This window comes from Strongylocentrotus purpuratus, unplaced genomic scaffold, assembly GCF_000002235.5.
Source record: "Strongylocentrotus purpuratus isolate Spur 01 unplaced genomic scaffold, Spur_5.0 spur5_scaffold_16, whole genome shotgun sequence".
NCBI classification, from domain to species: domain Eukaryota; kingdom Metazoa; phylum Echinodermata; class Echinoidea; order Camarodonta; family Strongylocentrotidae; genus Strongylocentrotus; species Strongylocentrotus purpuratus.
This window is the reverse complement of record NW_022145601.1, coordinates 28,544,271-28,570,096: the sequence shown is the minus strand read 5'-3', so window position 1 is coordinate 28,570,096 and position 25,826 is coordinate 28,544,271. Positions and strand designations below refer to the sequence as shown.

Genomic DNA, 25,826 nt, shown 5'->3' with positions numbered 1-25,826 from the left:
GCAAATTAGGGTGTGGTGCCGAGAATGCTTAAAGGTGTGTACGTGTGGACTTAAATCAGGGCAGTTGACTAGAAGACGAGGTTGTAGCTGGACGTGTGAGAGGTCTTGAACATGTACCCTTATGTGTGTTGTGGAAGTTGCTACCAGAGCCTTGATTTTGTATTCGGCGCAAGCAGTCCTTTTCCTCAGGCGACACCGGTACGAGAGGTATCCTCCATGTAGCCCAGAACCTCGATTTTCCTGCCATTGGCACAATTTTGTCAACATAACTGTAAGTAGCTTTCTATACATAACCTATGTGTGATAATGAGATTCAGATAATTTACATGTTTACAGTGTGCAAGAAGCACCACGTTAGAGCAAATTAGCTCGTATGTGTATCAAAAGTAATTATTCACGAACACGTGACGAAAGAGCCGTTCATGAAATATCGTTCTCCTGAGCGTCGTTCGATAGGGATAATTATATACGTTTATTGATATAAATGCTTTAACGCTTCATGCATACATTTTGAAATTATATGTAAAAGAACATTTTATTTTGTGTTAATGAATTAACGCAGTACAACCTAGTAGTAATGATGAGAAACAAGTTATTATTGAAATTACTGTGCTGGAAATGACTTAATTTCTCTAACGAATTTTTATTGACATAACGAAATTCTTATAATGATTGATTAAGTTTGTGGGTCATCATCCTTCCGACACAAGTCTCCAGGGATTTATTCCTCGTAGAAACCATGTCGGTTTTGGATCTTCTGATATAGCAATTAAATCTATTTTTGCCCGGGTCAGTTAGATTGGTGACCCTAGTTAATAATGAAAAGAAAGTGTAGTGGAAGGAAACCATGTTGGTTTTGTTATAACCGGATAAAGAAAGTCTGGTGAAATAACCTTTATTATTTCATCGTTTGCTTTATTCGAAAATGAGTATTAGAAATAAGTGTTGAAACCGTAGAAATTAAATATCATGTATTTTGAAGGATATATTGATAATTTCATTTATAGCCGTAAGAGCGGACAAGAACGTTCTTCACTACTAACTAGTAGCACGCTGATCGAATCGTCGAATTAGCATCCAAGCATCGAATCGTCGAATTAGCATCCAAGCATCGAATCGTCGAATTAGCATCCAAGCATCGGATCGTCGAATTAGCATCCGAGAATCGCCGAGTCAGTATCCGGGATCTTGAAGCATGTGACCGATTGCCGTAACAAGCGATTACGGGACATCAACATTCACAAGTCTTCAAGCATCGAATCTTCGTAGGAACTATGTCGGTATTTGATCTTCTGATATAGCAAATACTAAGCAAAAGGCTTTCGCCTTATTTCGGACAATTGTCTCCATTTCGGACACTTGTCTTCATTTCGGACACTTGTCTTCATTTCGGACACTTGTCTTCATTTCGGACACTTGTCTTCATTTCGGACACTTTAAAAACTGGGAAGTTAACTTGTACGAATTACACTCGTGGGTATTGGAATAATTAAATGGCTGTACGTATTTGTAATATTTGTGTAACAGCAGATGTCTATGGATTTAGATGTTGGTGTAGTTGTCAAATAAAAGTCTGCAAAACTCATTTATGAGAGTCGTTGTGGCTATTTTGTATATCTTGACAATAATTGGCGACCTTGCCAGGACTGGCGAAAAAAAATAAAATTGTTAGGATTACAATAGGGTATGTATTATAGCTGGGATTTCTAATATTTGAACGACTATAGGATATTTCTGGAACTTGCATTTAATATTTATAGTGTGCATATGTTTCTGTATAATATTTTCTTTGTATGTTACCTACTGTATTACAGGTTAGAGGTAATCAACTGGAGGTACATGCAGGATACCTGGTGACTGGTGCACGTTCGCCTTCCACATCGTCGCTCTCCACGCGCTGCTAAATTGTTTCTGGCTCTGGTGGTAAGTTCTCATTTGAATGACTGTGAGTGTTTGACATGGATGTCGAAAAGTTAGTAACAATTGGGGAATCTTTGGGTCTCACAGGTTTAGAATTAAGGGATTTCTTAAAGGTAGAACAGGACAGAGAGAGGGATAAGAGAGCAGAAGAGCGTGAGCGATTGAAGGAGGAAAAAGAATTGGCAGAAATTAGGTTGAAAATAGAAAGTGTAAAGCTTGAGCAACGAGGTAACCAGGATAGTAGTAACAGTACTCATAATATTCGTCCCCCTAAACTTCCCTCATTTGTTTGTGGTAAAGACAAATTAGATGTTTATTTACTTAGATTTGAACGTTATGCAGTTGCGCAAAAGTGGCCGTCAAATGTTTGGGCTGTAAATTTAAGTGCTCTGTTAACGGGAAAAGCCTTGGACACTTACTCCCGGTTAAGTGAAGACGATGCTCAAGATTATAATGTAGTGAAGACAGCGATATTGCAGCGGTACTCGCTTACTAGTGACGGTTTCAGAAAGAAATTTCGGAGTTCGAAACCTGATTCGGGTGAGACAGCCGAGCAATTTATCATCAGGCTCAGGAGTTATGTTGATAAATGGATTGAGATGTCGGGACGCCAGAAAACGTTCACCGAGGTAGTGGAGCTGTTCCTTATAGAGCAGTTTTACACTACCTGCTCGAAAGATTTGGAGACTTTCATAAAGGAACGAAAGCCGAAGGGACTCAAGGAGGTCATAGAGATTGCCGACTGCTTTGTAGAAGCAAGATCGGGATGGCAGGGTGGGACTGGTAAGTCACACACCATTAAACCCACTTCTCCCCCTGTGCATGCAGGCTCGAAACCAGCAGGCTCGAAACCATCAGACAGGTCGCAAAGCCGTCTTGGTGGTTGTTTCATCTGTGGGAAACTAGGGCATCAGGCAAAGCATTGCACGCAACGGAAGAGGAAAGAGGTTGCAGCTGCGGGAGCTGAGATTCAGAGTGAATCGGACAGGACGTCGAGCATGCCGAAGCAACCTCAGAGACAGGTCCATGACAGAGATACAGATTCACTCCCGGAGTCGACTGGTCGGGATAAAAGAAGGGTGAATCGTCATGAGTCGGAAATGTACGATGTTAATGCATGTTTGGTAATAGTGTCTTGTTTCTCATGTACAGATGTAGAAGGAGAAGTCACTGAGATACAATCGGAGTTGGCATTGCCGATAGTTAGTGGTGCTGGTGGAGCTAAACCCCTCCAGCTTATGCCAGTCAAAGAAGGGATCATCAACGGCACGCGTGTCAAAGTCTTGAGGGATAGCGGATGTTCCACAACCTTTGTGAAGATGGGACTTATCAAGCCAGACCAATTTGCTGGGGAAGAAAGGAGGTGCCTCATGATAGATCGTACTATGAGGACGTTCCCCGTTGCTAAGGTAACGCTTGACTCACCCTTCTTCATTGGTGAGGTGGAAGCATTATGTGTGGATAATCCTATCTATGATGTAGTTCTTGGGAATATTCCAGGTGTTCGAGAACCGAAGGATCCGGACGAAGACTGGAATGGTGATACATGTCTAGCTGTAGAGACAAGAAATCAGCGGAAGAAAGAAAGCAAACATATCCAAAAGTTGAAGGTACCAAAGCAGACTGACGTTGCTACCGCTGAAGAGTTCCGAAAAGAGCAAGCTAATGACGCAACGTTGGGGCGTATACAAGAGCAAGCCGAATCGGGAGTAGTCAAGACGACTAGAAATGGGAACCGGTCACTCTTTCGAAGAAAACAAGGATTGTTATATCGCGAGTTCCAATCCGCATCAGGTGATGTCACCCATCAGCTAGTTGTTCCTTGTAAATTCAGGGGACAGATTCTGCGGCTTGCACATGAGTGTCTATTGGGTGGGCACCTAGGATCACATAAAACCGCAGAAAGAATCTTACAGAATTTCTTCTGGGGTGGTGTAAGAGCGGACACATCTCGATTTTGTAGGTCGTGTGATGTGTGCCAGCGCTCAGTGTACAAGGGTACGGTAAGGAAAATACCATTGGGGGTTACTCCCTTAATTGATGAGCCATTTCACCGTGTGGCTGTTGACATTGTTGGCCCTATCGCTCCTATGACGTCACGAGGTTGTCGGTATATACTGACGCTCATGGACTACGCGACAAGGTATCCTGAAGCTGTTCCACTTAAGAACATAGATACAGTGTCCGTAGCGGAAGCTCTTTTCAGCATCTTCACTAGAGTTGGATTTCCCCGTGAGATGTTAACCGACCGTGGGACACAGTTCGTGTCAGATGTGATGCAAGAAGTGAATAGGTTAATGTCAGTACGCCACCTTACTACAACTCCCTATCATCCGGCCTGTAATGGTCTCGTTGAGAAGTTTAACGGGACGCTTAAACAGATGCTTAAGAAGATGGCGGAGGAGAGACCCACTGACTGGGATCGATATATAGATGCACTCCTCTTCGCATATCGCGAAGCACCTCACGACAGCACAGGATTCTCTCCATTCGAACTTCTCTATGGACGAGAGGTGAGAGGCCCCTTGATGATCCTGCGGGAACTTTGGGCAAATGATGAAAGCACGGATGCTGAGACAAAAACCACATACCAGTATGTGATGGATCTGCGTGAGAAGTTGGAAAATACAGTCCAGCTGGTGAAAGAGCAACTGACGAAATCGCAGTCTGCGTATCGAGCGCAGTACAACAAGAAAGCCAAGGCTAGGTCTTTCAAGGTTGGAGATGAGGTGTTACTACTACTTCCTACAGACAGGAATAAGTTACTGATGCACTGGAAAGGCCCTTTCAAGGTAGTAGGTAGAGTTGGTAAACTCGACTACAGAGTTGACCTTGGGTCAAGGATAACTACTTTCCATGCGAATCTTCTCAAGGCTTATTATCGTCGAGACGATAATAATTCAGATGCTGGAATAAAATATCCAGCAGTAGCAGGTGTATCTGTCATTGAAGAAATTGACGAAGTCAATGATGACGAAGATGCACAGACGACAACCAAGATGAGGGTAAACGAGCAACTCATCGAAGTCCCCAGCCTGAGACAGACTCAGACAGTTGCTGATGTCTGCATTGGAGACACACTTTCTGAGGAGCAGAATAATCAGCTGAGGCGACTTATCGGTAATTATTCGGACGTTTTTACAGATGTTCCTAGCGTGACCAGTTTGGGTCACCACGACATCAAGTTGACAGATCCTCGACCGGTAAAGTCCAAGCCCTATCCTCTTCCTCACGCTCTCCGACAGGTGGTTGGTGACGAAGTCAAAGAGATGCTCGAGCTTGGGGTGATTGAGCCATCATCATCCCCATATGCCTCTCCGGTGGTTTTAGTCAAGAAGCCGGACGGGTCTAACCGATTTTGCTGTGATTACCGTAAGCTGAATATGAACACAGTATCAGACGCAGAGCCCATACCTGACCAAGAGGAAATTTTCACTGCGTTAGCGAAGGATCACTACTTCAGCAAACTGGATCTCACTAAAGGATACTGGCAAATTCCCCTTACTGAGAATGCCAAACCCCGTACAGCCTTTATCACCCCTAATGGCCTTTTCCAATTCAAGACAATGCCATTTGGTTTGATTAATGCCCCGGCCACCTTTAGTAGAGTTATGCGAACTTTACTTCGTGATCTTGATGGAGTTCATAACTTCATTGATGATATCTTGGTACACACAGTTTCTTGGGAGAAACATCTTGAGGTTCTGAAAGAACTCCTAAGTCGCTTACGCACAGCCAATATGAAGGCAAAGCCGAGCAAGTGTAGTCTTGCTCAAGAGTCTCTAGATTTCTTGGGACATAGGGTTGGTGGTGGAAAGCTCCAACCGATGACGAATAAGATTCAGGCGGTACAAGAAGCACCAAGGCCCGAAACGAAACGACAGCTGAGGTCATTTCTCGGCCTAGCGAGTTACTATCGGAAGTTCGTACCTTGTTTCGCAGAAATAGCCGTACCCCTGACGAATCTGACAAAGAAAGGCAAATCAAACACCGTAGAGTGGGGAGAGACTGAAGAGAGAGCTTTTCGATGTCTCAAGAGCAAGATCTCAAATGCTCCAATCTTGCATCTGCCTGATGTCGACCGCCCATTCATACTTCGAACTGACGCCTCCGAGACTGGTATAGGTGCAGTCTTATTACAGGAGTTCGACGATGAAAAGTTTCCGGTGGCGTTTGCAAGCAGAAAGTTGTTGGATCGAGAAACGAGATACTCTACCATCGAGCGAGAGTGTCTTGCTGTAGTCTGGGCAGTACAAAAATTCGAAGCCTATCTCTACGGTAGGGAATTCGTACTCGAGGTTGACCACGAACCTCTTCGCGCTCTTCGTCGAGGGAAGCTCGCGAACGGACGTGTGCTCAGATGGGCGCTTGCCTTACAGTCTTACAGATATCGCGTACAAGCGATAAAGGGTAAAGAAAACGTAGGAGCAGATTATATGAGTCGTATTTGCTGAATATAAAGGGAATGTAGAAGTACACATTTTGTGTTGGTTAATGTTAGAGTCCCAAAATATTTTCTGAAAAAGGGGGTAAATTGTCAGAGTAAAATGGGAAATTTGTTCTTATTTTATTTGTTTTCCTATTTTCAAGGTCATCTAGACATTAGAGGGCGTTAGTGATAGAAAATATTTCGCTTGTCTGAATATATGCAAATTAGGGTGTGGTGCCGAGAATGCTTAAAGGTGTGTACGTGTGGACTTAAATCAGGGCAGTTGACTAGAAGACGAGGTTGTAGCTGGACGTGTGAGAGGTCTTGAACATGTACCCTTATGTGTGTTGTGGAAGTTGCTACCAGAGCCTTGATTTTGTATTCGGCGCAAGCAGTCCTTTTCCTCAGGCGACACCGGTACGAGAGGTATCCTCCATGTAGCCCAGAACCTCGATTTTCCTGCCATTGGCACAATTTTGTCAACATAACTGTAAGTAGCTTTCTATACATAACCTATGTGTGATAATGAGATTCAGATAATTTACATGTTTACAGTGTGCAAGAAGCACCACGTTAGAGCAAATTAGCTCGTATGTGTATCAAAAGTAATTATTCACGAACACGTGACGAAAGAGCCGTTCATGAAATATCGTTCTCCTGAGCGTCGTTCGATAGGGATAATTATATACGTTTATTGATATAAATGCTTTAACGCTTCATGCATACATTTTGAAATTATATGTAAAAGAACATTTTATTTTGTGTTAATGAATTAACGCAGTACAACCTAGTAGTAATGATGAGAAACAAGTTATTAGTGAAATTACTGTGCTGGAAATGACTTAATTTCTCTAACGAATTTTTATTGACATAACGAAATTCTTATAATGATTGATTAAGTTTGTGGGTCATCATCCTTCCGACACAAGTCTCCAGGGATTTATTCCTCGTAGAAACCATGTCGGTTTTGGATCTTCTGATATAGCAATTAAATCTATTTTTGCCCGGGTCAGTTAGATTGGTGACCCTAGTTAATAATGAAAAGAAAGTGTAGTGGAAGGAAACCATGTTGGTTTTGTTATAACCGGATAAAGAAAGTCTGGTGAAATAACCTTTATTATTTCATCGTTTGCTTTATTCGAAAATGAGTATTAGAAATAAGTGTTGAAACCGTAGAAATTAAATATCATGTATTTTGAAGGATATATTGATAATTTCATTTATAGCCGTAAGAGCGGACAAGAACGTTCTTCACTACTAACTAGTAGCACGCTGATCGAATCGTCGAATTAGCATCCAAGCATCGAATCGTCGAATTAGCATCCAAGCATCGAATCGTCGAATTAGCATCCAAGCATCGGATCGTCGAATTAGCATCCGAGAATCGCCGAGTCAGTATCCGGGATCTTGAAGCATGTGACCGATTGCCGTAACAAGCGATTACGGGACATCAACCTTCACAAGTCTTCAAGCATCGAATCTTCGTAGGAACTATGTCGGTATTTGATCTTCTGATATAGCAAATACTAAGCAAAAGGCTTTCGCCTTATTTCGGACAATTGTCTCCATTTCGGACACTTGTCTTCATTTCGGACACTTGTCTTCATTTCGGACACTTGTCTTCATTTCGGACACTTGTCTTCATTTCGGACACTTTAAAAACTGGGAAGTTAACTTGTACGAATTACACTCGTGGGTATTGGAATAATTAAATGGCTGTACGTATTTGTAATATTTGTGTAACAGCAGATGTCTATGGATTTAGATGTTGGTGTAGTTGTCAAATAAAAGTCTGTAAAACTCATTTATGAGAGTCGTTGTGGCTATTTTGTATATCTTGACACTAATGAATCAGGAAGATATAAAAAAAATTCATAATTGAATGACACACGCCCTTAACAACAACAACAACAATATCTCTGATGGGACACACAACATAAAGTTGGAAATCATACTGCAGACCTGCTGCAGATCACCTAATAAAGAAATATAGAATAAAGATTCTGACTTTTATTAAAATCAAGAGATGATCTGCAGATCACCTAATTATGATAGTAATTTTACAAAATACAGAAGCTATACAAATATACTTTCATGTGCTTCAAGAGCTTCCAATGTGCTTAAAATGGGATTTATGAGATTTGTTAAAATCAATCCTTTTCCTGCCTCTTCGATCTTTCTGTGCTTTTCCTCTCCAGCATTATACTAGATAAATTCTAGTTCATGTTCCAAGCTGAAATAAATACCAAGATGGGTAGATTGATGGTGAGGTTTGAATGAAAATAAAGGTAGGTTCTTGTATAGCGCCATCTGTCATGGTACCCCCGCAGCTCGAGCATTACTTTTGCTACTATGGCACTCTAGCATTCACAGAAACTCTTCCAAACAACTACCACGACACTTACAAGCAGCATCTAACTACATTACTACTCCTGGGTGGAGATTGGCATTAGTACATTGATTGTCCTGTCAAAGGATATCAGTGCCATGTCTGGGATTAAGCTTTCGCCTCTCGAGTCAAGTGTTTCGATCAATATTCTTCAGATCATTCATGCCGTGACTGCTCCATTGAATCCCTGCTCAGACTTTATCCGATCTATTCCTTCACTTTGATCATTTCTTCACTTCAGCTAACATAATCTTTGAAATGATATTACCAACTTTTCTAACCAGTGAATCGATCAGAAAAGGTTGATCATCTACATGTAGCAAATAAGTATTGGTGTGTACTGCAAGGTTCTGGAATCATCAACATGATAAGAAATTTGGCCCAGTCTTGGTAAAGTTACAAGTACTGTACACAGAAAGATGAATATGGGACTACGCACACGTGGGCGACACGTGCATAATATCTATCACGTCCAAATAGATAAACCAATTTACCAAATATATCAATAAGTTGGCAGCTTCTCAGCAAAATTTGTATCATCACGTATTACCGTAGTCAAAACATATTCTTTCACATGATTGGTAATAAGAGCTACCATTTCATTTTTTGAGAGGGGGGCGTTTCCAAAACTGGTCTTTACCTTTAACCTTACAATAACCAATAATAATATAGGTGGACAAAAATACCATACTCTCAAAAGTTGTAGTAAAAGTCATCAAGTATATGAACTAGTACATGTATGTCTAGAAAGAATGTGGCATCCGGATCCCAGTACATATTGATCTAAAAACTAGAACAGGTACATTAGAATGTGCCCTATGTGATTATGCTACAATATGCAATATCGATTAGGAACACATCGTGCCACCAGAACCTTTCCTGTGCTTCTCTGCCCTACTCTCTAACATGCACAAACAATATTTGCTTTTACCTGCCTGTCTCTCGATAGTCAGCTACCTTTCCCTCCATCCAAGTTTCCTCTTTTGCTCATCTCCACCATTCCCCCTTCCCCCTGTCTCTCTCCATCTCTCTCTCTCTCAATCTCTCTCTTCCAACTTCCTATCTGATATAAAATAAGGTTACCGGTACGCTTCTCAACTATATTCAACACCATTCTCATCCAATTTCCTGCCTTACCTCAATTTCTCTGTTGATCTGTCTTGCTCTATCTTTTATCTAATATGTTTTCCACTACATCCTCATTCCATTCTCCCCTTCTATCATCTCTCTCTCTCTCTCTCTCTCTCTCTCTCTCTCTCTCTATTTCATCCTTCCTTCCTTCCTCTATGTGTCTACATGTATACCTCTCATCCACATCACCCCTCTTCATCTTCTTCAATTTTAATTTTCATTCCTTCTTAGTTTGCCCCTTCCCCAATTAGTCTGTTTTTCTCCTTCTCTCACATCCACCAGTCCTCCCTCCCTTTATACCTTTTCTCCTATTCTTTATTTAACCTCTCTCTATGTCTCTACATCCATCACCTTCTCTTCCTCCTTCTCTCACAAGCACCATTCCTCTCTATCTCGATATTTTCCATTTCACTCTCCATCTTTGTCTCTACACTCATCATACCATTTCTGTTTTAAAACCCATTGTATCTCCCTCCCTACGTCTTTCTTCCCTCCCTCCTCTATTCATCCCTCACTCCATCACTTCATTTCCTCCTTCTCCCATCCTTCCAATCTCTCTCCATCTCCATCTCTCCTAGTTGGCCAGCATCATCTCGTTTCATTTGCCACGGCTCATTTAAGAACCCGACGGAGCAGACATCGTGACTCACACCTGACACCTTGTATGTCTGCAATAAATGTCACCAGCATTCCTGCTATACAAAGTATTAAAGATAATATCATTGACATGCGTATATCGAGCGCTCAAAGACTACCTCGATATATTGTCCTACCCTCGTTTCCACTACCTAAATTCATTGAAAGTCTGAATGTGGTACATGTTTGTATAATGAAACATTATAGCATTGTTTCATATCTTCACATCATACAAAGAGTGTATTACTGGGCGGAGCTTATATAATGAGTGCCCACTACTGATTGGCCAGCTGTCATGTCAACTGGCCAATCAGTAAAGCTAGTTTCTATACCCGTATACAATGTTGTTATATCTATTCTGTACGCTCCTTTCAGCCTATGATTATTCATTATGCAACGTTTCTGAAGTTTTGTATAAATCACCTCTAGTCTGATAAGACTACTAGAGACTATTTTTTATGTACTTAAAATATTACACAAAGTGTGAACTTTGAACTCTTAAAGTAGCCATCTTTCTAAGATATCAATACAAGCAATCTACATGTACAACTTTAATCTCAATTTTTATACGTAACTGATTGAGGCTGTAATAACAGTTCATAATTGTCAAAATAATCCTTGTACCAAATAAAGAGTGAATATTATCTGAATTGGGTGACGTGATAACACTGTCATTTCGCTTCATTGGAGATTTCATTGATGAAATATACTTAGTACTTTGAAATAATCACAATATCAATATAATTTCCCCCCTACAATATTTCACTAAGTGATTCATTCGTACTTCATAATTCTTTTTTTGACTGCATCTGCAATACATGTACATAAACAACATGTATTTCTATATTTTGTTTGAATGCTCAAACACATCATACATGTATGAAATGTCCATGTTATCTTGTTAACTCTAAGTATGATATACTATCTTCTAAAACAAAACAATGTTTCAAGCCATTAGTCACTTACAGCCATCTTGCGCCAATAGTGAAGGCAACTTCCCTTCACAGGAGTCTCTTATCAAATATTGAAGGACTGAAGAGGAGGCTTCAGTTTTTGAGGCCATGCATATTTACAGTGATTAATAACAAGCTTTGCACATGTAGCATCCAGACCATCGCAATGCTGGTTGCCTACAAAGCCAACAAAAGAGGGGGCTCTTCTTTATAATAAATGATCTGATCTCTATCAATAGATCATCATTGGAACCATCGTGTATTTCATTGACATGTTTATAATGCTTTTTAGTGGTTGCTAAATCTTTGCTGAAAGAGGGCGCTCTTCCACTGATATCAGAGACAAGCTTTGTAACTATTTTTCTCTCAATTTTAATTAAAAACCGGACTCAACTCTACAACAATACGACACTTTTCTTTGATTTATTTTGTGCAAACAAAGACATCTGAAGATGCTCTGTGCACGATCCTATGGTGCGCAAGTCTTCATAATTGAAATGAACATGATTGTTTTATGGAACAGCCTTTCCTCAAAGGCCTATATGACTTAAATAACTAAAAATTACTTAAATACCTTGTATTCCTTTTTGCTATTTTTATCCTGCAATCTTAGTCATGCCACAGGTTACATTTTGAAGAAACAAAAGCAACAAAAATACTTGTAACACATCTTAAGACAAATTAGAGCTGCAATTAGTGAAGTTTTAAAAGCAGGACTGAAATTAAAGTCTACACATGTCAATCAATTTACCTCTCACTCCCTCAATTACAAGCCAATCTCCTCCCCCCCCCCCCACCCCCAACACACAAAGGTTTAGAACAATGGGCACTAATGAAGAAGCGATGACTGGTCGTCTTCTTCACCTGGGGGGGGGGGGGGGTGTTTCACAAAGATCCTAAGTTGAACTTATATCTAAGTTGGACTTAACAATTATGGAAGGCCGTTATCATCTATGAAAATATTTTGTAAAAGTTATTTCAAAAGGCATAAAATGTTGATTCAAATCATTCATATTTTCTATTATCAAGGAGATTTCATGTAATTGATGTGGAATTTATAATTTTTCGCTTTTGAATATATTTTATTTTAAGGCTACAAATGGCTCCTCATAATATTTATGTCCAACTTAGAGTTAAGTTTGACTTAATATCTTTGTGAAACACCCCCCCCCCAGGTCTTCTGTGTCTCTCTAATGCATAACAATGATTTAAAGCCATCATCAAAAACAAGAATACAGTACATGTATGGTAATTATCCTCTTTTTAAACCTGGCTATTGAGTTATATACATGTATTTGCCCTTGGTCAATCATGTATACATATATGGCTGATATTAATTAATATTAGCTGTGCATATCAGCACTGGCATCCACTTCCAGTACGTCAGCACTGTGTGAACATGTAATACCTTTATGCATGATTGCTTTGCCGAGTTTTGACATTACATTATCATCAGTTTTTTAACTCATCCTCAAGACCAGTTTCAGCACTTCTTGCTAGGATGGACATAATGTCAACAACCAATCACTATCAAATTGAATACTTTAAAGACAAAATTAATTTTCCTCAGTTCCTGCCTTTCCCCTTCATTTTTAAAATCAAATTGAACATATTCCAATGGTGATGGAAGTTTTAATACTGGTAGCAATTACGTACGTGTACAAGAAAGGACAGAAAGATTAGCACAAATTACAAATATGTTGTCTATGCTTTGCCACTAGATGGCGCTATGCTTCTTGATACATCCCCACTTGGCCTTAGTATTCATAAATATTTCTAAAATCTGGTATCACTATGTTGTGACTATTTTTCATTTCATGATTGTGAGATACAAAATATGATAAAATAAAATGGGGAAGGAAAAGAAAAGTCATCCTTCCTCAAGTCCAGTACAGCTGTTAATTTAACCAGAGGATTGCATTTATAAATGCATGTACTTCAACACACTCATACATGTATGAGATGAGAAACCACTTTTGGTATTCTACCACAAGATGGCACTCTTCACTTTTCTTTGCATGTCAAATTTTTTGCCATCAGAAGATCTGTACAAAGTGATAAATGTCTAAGCACAAATTATGACAACATTCAAACCTATATTATTACCACTTTTCATATCTCAGTTCTGCCACATCATTAATTCTTAAATCTTAAATGATAATTGTCTCCCTGAAATTTTCTTACTCAAACAACTAAGGGTAATATCAATTAACAAAAAATGACAGTGCTTTGACAAGCATGTTAAAGATTTGAATGTTTTGCTTGATGTAAAATTATTTTAATAAACTTTCATTGCATCTTGAGCTTCTGCCTACATGTAGCTCTGGTTGCCAGCTAGGAGTAATTTGCTTCTAAGTAGGTCTACTCAAATTCTACCTTTGATGGTAGACTAGGGATGGAACTATAAACTGGGTACTATGGTCCACCCAGAAAGCTCCCGGTCCCAGGTAAAACAATAAGATACCTGTTATTTGAAATAAGATGGCAATGAAAATAAGCCCCTTTCAGCAATTAAATAAATTAAGTCATGTTTATCTTGGCTCATGTTGGTATATTCTCCCATTTGATATTATTTTAATCCATGTTTGGCTATGTTATAATTGTGCTTCTGAAAGTCAAAACTCGGGTAAAAAAAAGAAAGAGAACAAAAGAGCCCCCATTTTCATACAGGATGAAATAATCAGGCTACAAAACAATGATAATTTTCAAAAAATAATACAGCTTTCCAAAACTTTATGTATGGTGGTGGTTATTTTACCTGACTGCTAAAAAAGCATAAATGCTTGTAAGTAAGCAACCAGACGGCCGACGGCTTTAGGTCCTCTCCGAGGGACCTGGTAATGAGGATTAATGCCTTACCAAAGGGCACTAGCGCATCGCCTTGGTTTCGAACCCGGGTCACCGGATTACGAGACCACTGCTCTACCGACTGAGCTATCGCGCCTCCTCTATATTATACAATTCAAATGATTTTTTAAAGACAAGAAAATATTTTTTAATTGTAAACACCACATGCTTCTTTTAAAAGCTCATATTACTTGGTGATCATTACATCTTTTGAGATGCATCACATGCTGAACAAACCCAAACAAATATGTACCTGCTGCTGCACATGTATTGTTTGTGCTGATCAATGTATTTTACCACAGAGGGCAGTAGAGTGGATTCTAGTGAAGTGATCAACATACAATATCTTGTAATCAGACAGGCGATCTGCTTGTAAAAGTCACGGGTTCCTGACTGACCTAAAGGTTTATAATTATCATTGCAGCATGAGCTAAATCCAGGATTTTGTTTCAGAATCTGAGACAAAGTTACCAGATCCCTTTAAGACAAGTTTTGAATTGGTTGAGTCTGACAGTTTTTGACATGTAAAGTTACCGTAAATCTCCGTGTATAAGGCACACCTGTGTATAAGGCGCACCCCTACTTTGAAGACAAAAAAAATAAAAAATAAATAAATAAATTCTGTCATCTTTAGTTGTAAAATTTTCTAAAGACAAAATAAATATTTATCTCTTATTTTAAACACTGCATGCTTTTTTTAAAAGCGGAAAATTACTTGGTAATCACAACAAGTTTCGATACTGATAGCTGTTGCAGGGCAAGTTCAGACTAGTCACAGAAAAAATGCGCAGTGCACATCATTAGCTGCAATACGTGCCCAAACGAACCCAAACAAATATACGTGATCGTAACAAGAAATCATTCAAAACTACGAAAGCATAATTGGAAAGACAACTACTGCTTAACATTACCATAATCAGATACATAACTTGGACAAAGAATTCAATAGTCGTTCAAGAAATGCCACGGAAGTTGTGATAATCGAGGAGTAACTGGGTACATTTTTATCGAAAGGGGCCTGCTGCTTGTTATACTGCTTTGTACCGTAGAGGGCAGTATATTGGTTCTAGCTCAATTTAAACACATGTAATTTTGCACAGACATCGCATCAGGCCCATTCCGATAATAAATTTACCTATACTTACTCCTTAAATATCACTATTTCTGTGACTTTTCTTGGACAAGTATTGTATTCTTCCTCAAATTTATGTATCTGCTTACGGTAATTTTGAGTGCCGTAGTTGTCTTTCCAATTGTGCTCTCGTAGTTTTTAATGATTTTTTTCTTGTTACGATCACGTATATTTGTTTGGGTTCGTTTTGGCACAATTACAGCTAATGAAGTGCACTGCGCATTCTTTCCATGACTAGTCTGATCGAACTTGCCTTGCAACAGCTATTAGTATCAAAACTTGTTGTGATTACCAAGTAATTTTCAGCTTTTAAAAGAAGCATGTGGTGTTCAAAATAAGAGAAAAATATTTATTTTGTCTTTTAAAAATTATTCGATCAGTATGTTGTAAAGAAGTATTTTTTAGAAAGCCGTTTTATTATTCGAACATTAATGTTTCTTTCAATCTGATTTATTCATCCTGCCGAGAGACCCGGCCAGTACCGTAGCTAGCTAAAAATGTAGCTGTGCTGGCAACAACAACCCCATGCGGCGAAGTGCTTTGCAACCCATATTTATAACGGCAGTTTGGATTGATTCAGGATGAGATAGAATAAGATTGGTAAACATTAAATACTTAAGTTTTAAGGTGGATTAATTTTAGTGGTGTGCAAAACTGCAATTTCTTACATATTTCATTATTTTTTTCGGAGCATTTGTTCAGACTCAAAATATCCTGTACATTTGTATAAGGCGCACCCCCGACTTATGATTTTTGCCGACGGAAAAAAAGTGCGCCTTATACACAGAGATTTACGGTACTCAGAATTATACATTTTAAATTTCAAGACTCATCGATGATTCTATCTAAAGATACAGCCCTCCAAAATCTAGGCAATATTCATCCAATTTTTGTCAGAATCGACAAAAAAGACATACACGCAGAGTTTTATTTTGTTTTGCTAATTAAAGCTAAACATCTGCATCGTGCAATATACAAGCGTACGCATGTTGCTTAGCTGCATGTGCTACATGAGCGCGATCGCAAGCTCCACCTCCATTGTCTTCCGTGTGTGGGTCCGTTCGCCAATATACAAACACAACACATGCATATATGCATGTGCAGATTTTACGCGCTGTCACCAGGCATGTGTATGGGCTGATCCTACGCCATCCTACTTACATGTACATGTAGCTAATCCGAAAAATGGAGGGAAGGGCATTTTTCAAACTGTAATGGCTTGTGATCCCTTAGGGCTAGCGAAAAAATAAGCGCATTGATGTATTCCTACCAACTGGGACTGCTTATCGCTCGGGCGTCATTTCTCCGAATTGGCAAATCTCGGAGCTACGATTGAAACATTATTTAAATCACTGTTTTGACAGATATTTTTAGAATTTCAAGATGACGCCCCTTAGGAAATATGGAGATAAACCTGCTCTTTCATATGGTACCTCATTTAAGTATCACCTTCAGGATCACGACCAATAAAGGTTTGAATCTCGATTTGGTGAACTGTGCATTGACCAATTTTGCATGATCGCACAATGCACATAGACTGCATAGAGATGCGTGCAATCTCTACGGGAAGGATTTTAGCACACAACATCCGACTACAACATCGGTTTGGTGGCATGATCGTATCACTAGACCCTATGGCCGGCTTCTGTCTCTAAAGAGAGGAGCCGACCCTACTCAAAATAAGAGGCTAACGTATGAAAGAGACATAATTTTGGGTCTACAACTTACAAGGCATATGAAGCCAAGCAACAAATGGTTTGTTTATACGGTAATCATTCAATTTATCCCAAAAATAAAAAGGCAAAATCTTTTTCAAAGATACAGAATTTTACAGACGCGACGTATTGGTTAAGGGTGCCAATTAAAGGTAAGTGATATAAATATCATAGTTAATAATAATAATAATAATAATATTTAGCTCTTATATAGCGCATTTAATTACCGAAGGTAATACCAATGCGCTTTACAAATGTAGAAGACAATAGAAATAAAGACATATATAAAAATAATTACATATAATTAGAATCAAAACTTACAAGTAGGCATACGTTATACATTAGAAAAATCGAAAGTAGCTTCTATTAAAGGTGATACATGTAATATTTGAAAATGATTATAATGGTGAGTAAGGCCCAATACAACAATATAAATATGAATAGATAAATAAACATCAGCATTCAGTCAGTCACAAAGATGGTATGTGCTGCACCAAAGATGGTTTGTGCTGCACCAACCCTTTGGAACCAGTACAAAATTAAAAGGAAATGTTAAACATATCATCACCTTGCCCTTAACTTAACATGCGTAATGCTATAATTATACCAGATGGTTATTTCTGTCTACCTCCTCCGGGTAGCTCCTAGTCTAGACCGAAAACTTCAGTCTCTCTAATCGTCGGTTGTTCCACTGAGACTACGTCTGGCTCCACTAGACCTCCGATTATAGAGACTGAAGTATGGCCTATCGGGACTGTACGGGACTGTACGGAACAAATGGTTCGGTTCGACTGGACCGCGATGAATGAGATATGCAACGAGATTTTCACTCTTTACATCCTCATAACTGCTGCAATTATAATAAAAATTAAATATAACATTTATATAGCTTATTTGACTTACGATAGCTTGCTCATTTAGATCCTAAATTAATGATTAATCCGAGAAAGTCTCGTCGTCAACATTATCCGTCTTGGTTTTTGTTGATGAATATTCATTTTTTTCTTTTTGAACGTCCAATAGCTACGTATGAGTCAGCCCGGCTTGACCAACGAACTCCCACGAAACGAGTGCTCTGATTGGCTATTGGCTATGTTTTGGTATAGGTTGACCCGGAAATATATATCGGCCGCCGGGTCATATAGCTCTATGTTTGAGTGCATGAAAGTACGGTTTCACAGTTTTGAGATACAAATTGGATAATTCATATAAGTAAGTCCGTAAATTATGCATTTAATATCCAGTTATCAAATTTTGATAACTGTAATTAGGACAAATGACATACCAACCTAATTTACATCTGATTTAGAAATCAGAAAATTAGATCTAAATAAAGAAAATCGGGGAGAAAATGTCATGTACGAAAAGTTGTACATCGCTGGCTCTAGCTACCCCCACGGTACGAGATCTCTGGGTTACCGTCTGTATTGGGGAATGTCGGGGAATGTCAGTTTTATTAAAGAAATGACCCAAATCAGACGGTTATTTCTGTCTACTCCTACTCCTACTCCTAGTCCTACCATTTGCTCTCGCTCTCCCGGCGTCGCTGTCTCACTCTAGCTCTCCCAACATCTACCAGTACCAACACGGCCACTGCACCATACCACTCATTCATTCACACTCCGCATCAGGCAAACACCACACAAATTTAAGCGATCTTTAACCTTTTACATCACTAAATATACACAAATTCATAAATTTACCATCAACTGGAACTAGCAATTTACTCTCGTCTTGATGACACTTGAAATTCAGCGAGTGATTCGTCAGAAGTTGCTTGAAAATTCTCTCAACTTCAGGTAAGGCGGCTCCAATACGAGACACTCCTATCTCGCCATCTTTGCTTCAGATGGATTGTACCATTATGTAAGGAGGGTTATAGACAAATATTGAGAGTTTGTGGCTTTGCCTCAACAAATTTCTATACAAAATATAACTTAATTTGATTCAAACATTTATGATACATTTAATTTTTATCAGTGTGAGTAATTTAATCAAAATGATAATCTCTAGTTTCGGCTGCATTTGTATAGTAAATAATTTACTCCCCTATCATTAATGAATTTTCCCCGAAATCGGCCACTTGTCAGATAGAGCAGTAGAGGGTACTCGAAATCCACTTCCGGATAATATGACTAACAACATAGGACTCCCAACCAAAATACCATAAACGTATACACCTGATAAGTGATATGATTCGAGTTTGATTACTGAATTTCACATGTATTGGACGTTACTCAAACACGAGCTGGAAAACTTAGATCGGATAAACAGAATTTGAAAGTGAGTATGTATGAAAGTTTTCTGTGCCAAATAAGTTTTAATTTATGAATAATGTTTTATCTACTTGATGTTTCTCTAGATGCCTGCCCACATTATTAATCATTTTGTTTAGCTGCTGGTGGTAGATGAGTGTATGTTTTACGCGTATTAAATCGAGTGCAATAAAATGCATGCATGCAGGTCTGCCAGCGCCAGTGGATTGGACTGGTTGATATGTAAACAAGGCAAAGTGGAAGCAACGGTAGCAATACAGACTTGGTTCAACTTCAATCAATATAAATAAATGGAGCACATAATTATATATAGCTTTAATATAAATTACCAGTTACTACATTACAGACTGCAGTATTACTTCATGGATTCTTTTAAACTGAAGAATTGGGTATTTATGATATTTTGCTCATGTTTTTGATGGAAAGTTCTACCAAGTTCTTCGCCTCCATTCTGATTCTTCACCTCTATTTCTCTTTCTTGCTCCCTAAACAGTATTATTATTTTTAAGAAAATGGTAGTATTAATAACTGTTAGTTGTTTTTCTTTGTGTGTTGAAACTATTTCATTTAACATTGCTCTTAGTCTGAATTATCTAGTTATGTTATGCATTTTATGTGTTTTTCAACTGCAACTAATTGTCCAGTACAAATTTATTTTGTTGTTTGCAAGAGAGTGAAGAGACCAAGGCAAATATCTTCCCTATCATGGTAGCAACTTCTAATTGATAGGTTCGACCTGCTCTACACGTTTATGTAATTGGTTCTTGTCTCCCATTAGAGATGGATATGTTGCGCTTTATAAATATTGTTATTATTATTATTATTAATTTTGGTTAAAATGGCAATACCATGTTAACCCGTTGGCTACTGAATTATCTTATTCCCATAGGCTTAACACAGGGACCACCAGGTTCCCGTAAGCAATGGGTTAAGAACTGTCAAATAGAACAAATCTTACCAATCAAAAATGAATCTAGATCTCGGCTATTTCACACATCTGTGACCGGGAGAGAGTAAACCGGTCACTGGTGCATTGGTGTCTAACTCGTAGGTCCGGTGGTAGAAGGGCATTAGTGCGCGAGCGACTCAAAAACTACTTTTCAAATTATTCACATTTAAAGATTTGTTTTATATTTAAACTGCTTTCCTCCAGTGGTCTTTAAATACAGGTATGCCTATATGAGTTGATAGAATAGCTGCAATTGCAATTCTATTCAGCCATAAGAAATCACCAATGAATTGTGTTAATAATCAGTTTTAAAGTGGTGATTCATTTAATATCCTAATGCGTTTTTCTGAATTTTACATGAGATATTAAGTTCATTCACATCCAGTTAATCAGTCATTACAGCCAGTTTACTGAGGTATACATGTATATGACTATATGTCCATCATATAATCATGCAAAAACTTAAGATTTAATATATTAGTATGATTAAAGACAGGCTGATGCATGTGACCCCCTCCCCCCCCCCCCCCTCCTCCCCCTCAATCATTTACTCTGTCAAAAACTTCCGTTTACTAATATCATATTTTTGGATGACATGCAAATCATGTACGTGACCCTCCCCCCTCCTCCCCCCCCCCCCATGCATGGATAATGATGGTGAAAGTGACCATCAACAACCTTCAGGGGTGCCAACCCTGCCCTCCATCTGCCCTAGACTGAAAGGGAACTGACTCATTGAGCGCTGAGCGAGCAACTTGAGGCTAAAAATGGCATTTTTACCAAGATTTCCTCCCCAAATTTGGCATTGATTGCTGTGTAGAGGTAACCCAGATGGCCATCGCTGTAATTAATTGAATCAGGACTGTCTCAATCCAGTATGGAATGACTATTGCTTATCTACTGCCTTTCTGATAATAATAATGAGCGCAACAGAATGCAGGAATGTGATTTAAGCATACAATGTGACTGTGTGGAATTACTATTAAATAATTTGGGAATTTGTATGGTATAACTACCAATGTATGAACTCTAAAAAAGGGTTATGATGACTGAAATACATCTGATGATGGTGGCTTCTATAGTACTAGTGTCTGCCTCTGATGGGCACTCGTGGCGCTTGCTATAGATCTCTCTTTACAGCATACGTACTTCTTACAAGGTGTCTTGGTAGAGTGGTTCATTCACTTGACTCTCATTCCAAAGGTTGAGGTTTCAACTCCCAGCCCAGCAGTTATGTCTTGTGGCAAAACATTAATCCACATTTCCCACTCTCCGCCCAGGTGTAAGAGCAGTACTGAGATTGGTGTGGCTGCTCCTGGCCAAATAAGACCCCATCGTTAAAGTTATTATTTGACAAAATGAAATTATTTTCATGAGTATTTGATATTCAAGAAATGATTAATTATTATTAAAAACAAAATTCAGTAAAAGACATAATGTTAAATCTATGTTTAATAGGCAATATTGAATATGAAACATTATTTAAGCCTACCGGTTAGTACAATGAAGTATATCCTTTCCATATTTGTCATGCTTCTTTGATCATGATGCATGTGTTTTCCTGTTTTGAGTTTCTGATAAGTGGTTTCTGATAAGTAGTATTGTTCAGGCCCGGTGTTCAGCAGGTCAGTTAAAGATAATGACGCACTCAAGGAAATCATTAAACTTCTTGGATTGCCTCATGACTTTCCCAACCCACAGATAGAGACAACCAATGAGGCATGGACAACAGGCAAATCAGATATCACATATTTGAATTGACATCATTTTTCATATTTCTGGTCCTAATTTTACGAGTCTGGTCCTGCTTTCCTCCTCAGAATCTGAGAATTTCCTCTCGAGCATCCTGTTATTGAGCCTCTCTGAGGAAATCGGGGTGACACTTTTGTGCCCCTGTTCAACGACAGAGTTGTGGTTGAACTTGTCGGGGCAGGGAAGTTCAACATTTTGCTTGTTTGAACCCCCCCCCCCCTTTTCTCTCTGTCTCCATCTCTCAAACCTGTCTCTCTCACACCCTCTCTCTCTCCCTCCTCTCCTCTCCTCTCCCCTCTCTTTTTCTTCCCCTCTCTTCTTCTTCCCCTCCCTTCTTTTTCCCCTCCCTTCCTCTCCCCTCTCTTTTTCTTCCCCTCTCTTCTTCTTCCCCTCTCTTCTTCTTCCCCCCTCTATATATTGCAAAAAATTTACTACAGGAATAAACTTTAGAAGAATCGTGAATGTACTCATCATTCCCAAAATAAATGTCAATGGTGTGCAGAAATACCATATGGTCTAAGAATCTCAGTACAGCACTATATATTAAAGGAAACCTGGAACATTGATATTGCTGAAAAGGAAATTCCCTTTCTGTCAAGTAGGCCTAGTGTCCACTTCAGGCCAGACTTTTAATATTCTATTGGTTTTTAAATCTTCGCAGCATCCATGCACACACCATCAATTGTATCGCATTCGCCAATAGGATAAATTTTGTTATGGCATGAATTTTATTTTTATTCTCACTTCTGTGGATAGTGCAAGGGATTGAGGGAAGGGGCCTTAGAAGAGATATGAGAGAAATTGAGTTGACAACTTGACGTTTAGAAAGATGAAGGAGGTCTCAATGAATGTGAATACCTTCAAAAGTTTAAAAGTGTCCACCAGACAGGCATTGTAATGAGTAATGTCTCATACATGTACATTTTAAGCATCAGCATACAGAACTCAATTTTTGTTTACTTGGGAATTTGGATAAACCAAGAAGATACCTGAATTACATATAATTGCAGATCTGATAATTTGATACCTACATGTATCTTCACATCAATTGTTGCAGTTGTCGGCTTTATACTTTAGATTTAAATTCTTGCACAAGCATTTAAAAGTAATTAAAGCTCAAAACAAAGCAATATCTCAAGTTCTCAACCCAGAATAGCCCTCCCTTGTGTAGAGTACTTTGTACTTTTCATATACATGCTTGGCTCTGTAACAAGTTTACATCCTTGGAGAGTTTTCCTGTGGCCTTTAAATATTGCTTTCTTTGCTTCACATACTCTTTTTGTGATGTCATGTAACATTTGTGAACAATTGCTCAGGGTGAGCAAAGGATAAAAGTAGAATACAGCATACTATGAGGACCCATAGTGAGGAAAGAGGGGCTCACGTAGGACTATCTCTTGTGTGCACTCTCCTGTCTTCTCATGCTGTCTTCTGATATGACACCTTCTTTGAATTGTCCTTTACCCCCTTTTCCACCGGAGCAATTCCATTGTTGCCCCTTATCTAGTCCAGAAAGCTCTTCACTGGCTAATTGGGAAGGCATGTGTCCGCTGTGACTGTCCAGGGACTCCTTACGTCAGAGTGCCCTTCTCTGTAATGACGGGCGACTCATTTCAAGTCCTGATAACGGATGATTCGTGCAGAATCTTGCCGAAGAAAGAGTGGGGGAAAAAGATGGCCATAATGTGGCTCTGATCTTGCGGACTACTCTGGCTCAGTCACTGACTTCTTATCTCCGTATCTTGCACAAACTCTTGGAATAAGATCAAAATTGGCTTAATTTTGTGTGATGAGACATCTGTGTTGCAGCGCCTGAAGCATTTTGGATTATTTTGATTTGATATTCAAGAGTGAGGGACCTTCATGTTAAGATTTGGAACTTATGCCCAAGGAAAATTTGTACGTTGATAGAAACTGACAGCCTGGAAAGGGGATAGAACATTCACAATGTTAATGGTAAGATACGTTTTGTTAACTTTCAACTTTCAACCAATTGAGATTTTGTAAATTATGAAATTTGCCTTTTTAACATTTTCTTATACATGAATTGTTTAAATAGTTGAAAAATCGTATATTCCCAAACAAATTTTATGTTCTTGAAAAAATGTGATGATTGTTACTACAAATTCAAAGTATTGATGATCATTCTTATAGATTTACTGTGATGAGTGTACAAGACAAAAAGCTTTATAACATGTATGCCTGTATACTCACTGATATGTGTGTAAAGGTGTAAAGGTTCATTCAGATATGACACAACAAAACTTGTTTTTAATTAAAAAAATTATAATGATGCTTCTCATTATGCGCTTGTCCTTTGTCGCACGCAGTTGCTATTCATTTACTGTTAAAAAAGTGGCGTTTTTTTTAACAGCAGTTTACCGTGCCATATCTGAACTAGCCTTTAATGTGATTTGGAAAGATTTTTTAATTCATGTTTAATAGGTAAATTTTGCAGTCAAAATAGGGAAATGTCAATTCGCTTAATTTACTTATTGATGCCGCTGAAAATACTTGCATCATATTAAACTTCATGTAGGATGCCATGGGCATATTTTGTTCTTTTAAATGTACCAGGAATTTGTACTACTTTCTGAGAAATTGTTGAAGAATAGGATCATAGATTATTTTATGATGTGGTTTTAGGCTTTTAGCATCAGGACTTCCCGAAAACATTCAAACAGTTTGCCCTCTGTTCCAGAACAGTACACCAAACAATTGAAATTCCTTTCAGTAGTTTCAGATTAAAGAATAAAAGACAAGGCAAGGCTGCCCTTTGTCACCTAGAATTATTCTGTATTAACAGTGCCAACCCATACATAATCATCCATATAATTGTTGATTTGATACAGACAAGTTCTACTATGTATGTGCTCATGGGAAGTATGTATGCGTAGGTGGATTAGGTTCCTTAATCAAATGATTCAATTTTCTATTTTCTACTTCAATAGAGGGATTATCTAGTTTTCACAAAAGGTGTGTCTGCACTATCTCGAGATTGCCAAATATCCAGCTATTTGAACTATCCCGATCGAAACTATCCAGCTAATTTGGGTCTTCATTAGACCGAAGTAGCAAATTAGCTGGATAGTTGGTCGGGATAATATCCCAAGATATCTCGGTCTAGTTTGCGGTTTTCCGTGTTTACTAGTTGTACTAGCGCGGCGCTGAGCGGTATAGATCGCATATTGTGCGAGGAAAACCGGAAATCGTTGTGCATGATGGGATCGGGATATTTGACTCCGTACTTCGGTCTAATGAAGACGGTCGCAAACTATCCCGCTAGTTGGGAAATAGTGGGATATTTTGCAAACTAGACCGAGATATCTTGGGATATTATCCCGACCAACTATCCAGCTAATTTGCTACTTCGGTCTAATGAAGACGCAATTAGCTGGATAGTTTGCGATCGGGATAGTTCAAATAGCTGGATATTTGGCAATCTTGAGATAGTGAAGACACGCCTAAAAGGTCAGTTATTATAGTGAAAGAACAGAATTTGTTTATCTTCCAAAATACACTGGTAAATGTATATTTAGAAGCTCCTCAACAACTGGTCAAAGGATTTCTGTTTTTTAATCACCTAAACAAAAATACAAACTTGTTTATAATATTCTTTCATAATATATAGACAAAGAATCCAATGCTTGTACATGAGATAGATTTGGGTGAAAGTTCTTGAACTGTCAGAACCAAC

At 38.7% G+C, this 25,826-nt stretch overlaps 2 protein-coding genes across 3 annotated transcripts in view; one reads left to right on the top strand and one right to left on the bottom strand.

Moving 5' to 3' along the window:
- The window catches only part of LOC581257 (protein kinase C iota type), a 91,299-nt gene extending 72,277 nt beyond the window's left edge, over positions 1-19,022 (bottom strand). Inside the window, exon 1 of the mRNA XM_011684538.2 lies at positions 18,856-19,022. The gene's annotated coding sequence lies outside the window, so the exon portion shown is untranslated. The remainder of the gene's footprint in view (positions 1-18,855) is intronic.
- A 252-nt stretch (positions 19,023-19,274) lies between these two features.
- Positions 19,275-25,826, top strand: part of LOC754774 — a 90,258-nt gene continuing 83,706 nt past the window's right edge. Inside the window, exon 1 of one of the 2 annotated variants that reach the window (XM_030987235.1) lies at positions 19,275-19,435. The gene's annotated coding sequence lies outside the window, so the exon portion shown is untranslated. Of the gene's footprint in view, positions 19,436-25,620; positions 25,631-25,826 lie in introns of those variants that run through there. The other variant, XM_030987236.1, reaches the window with a different exon arrangement.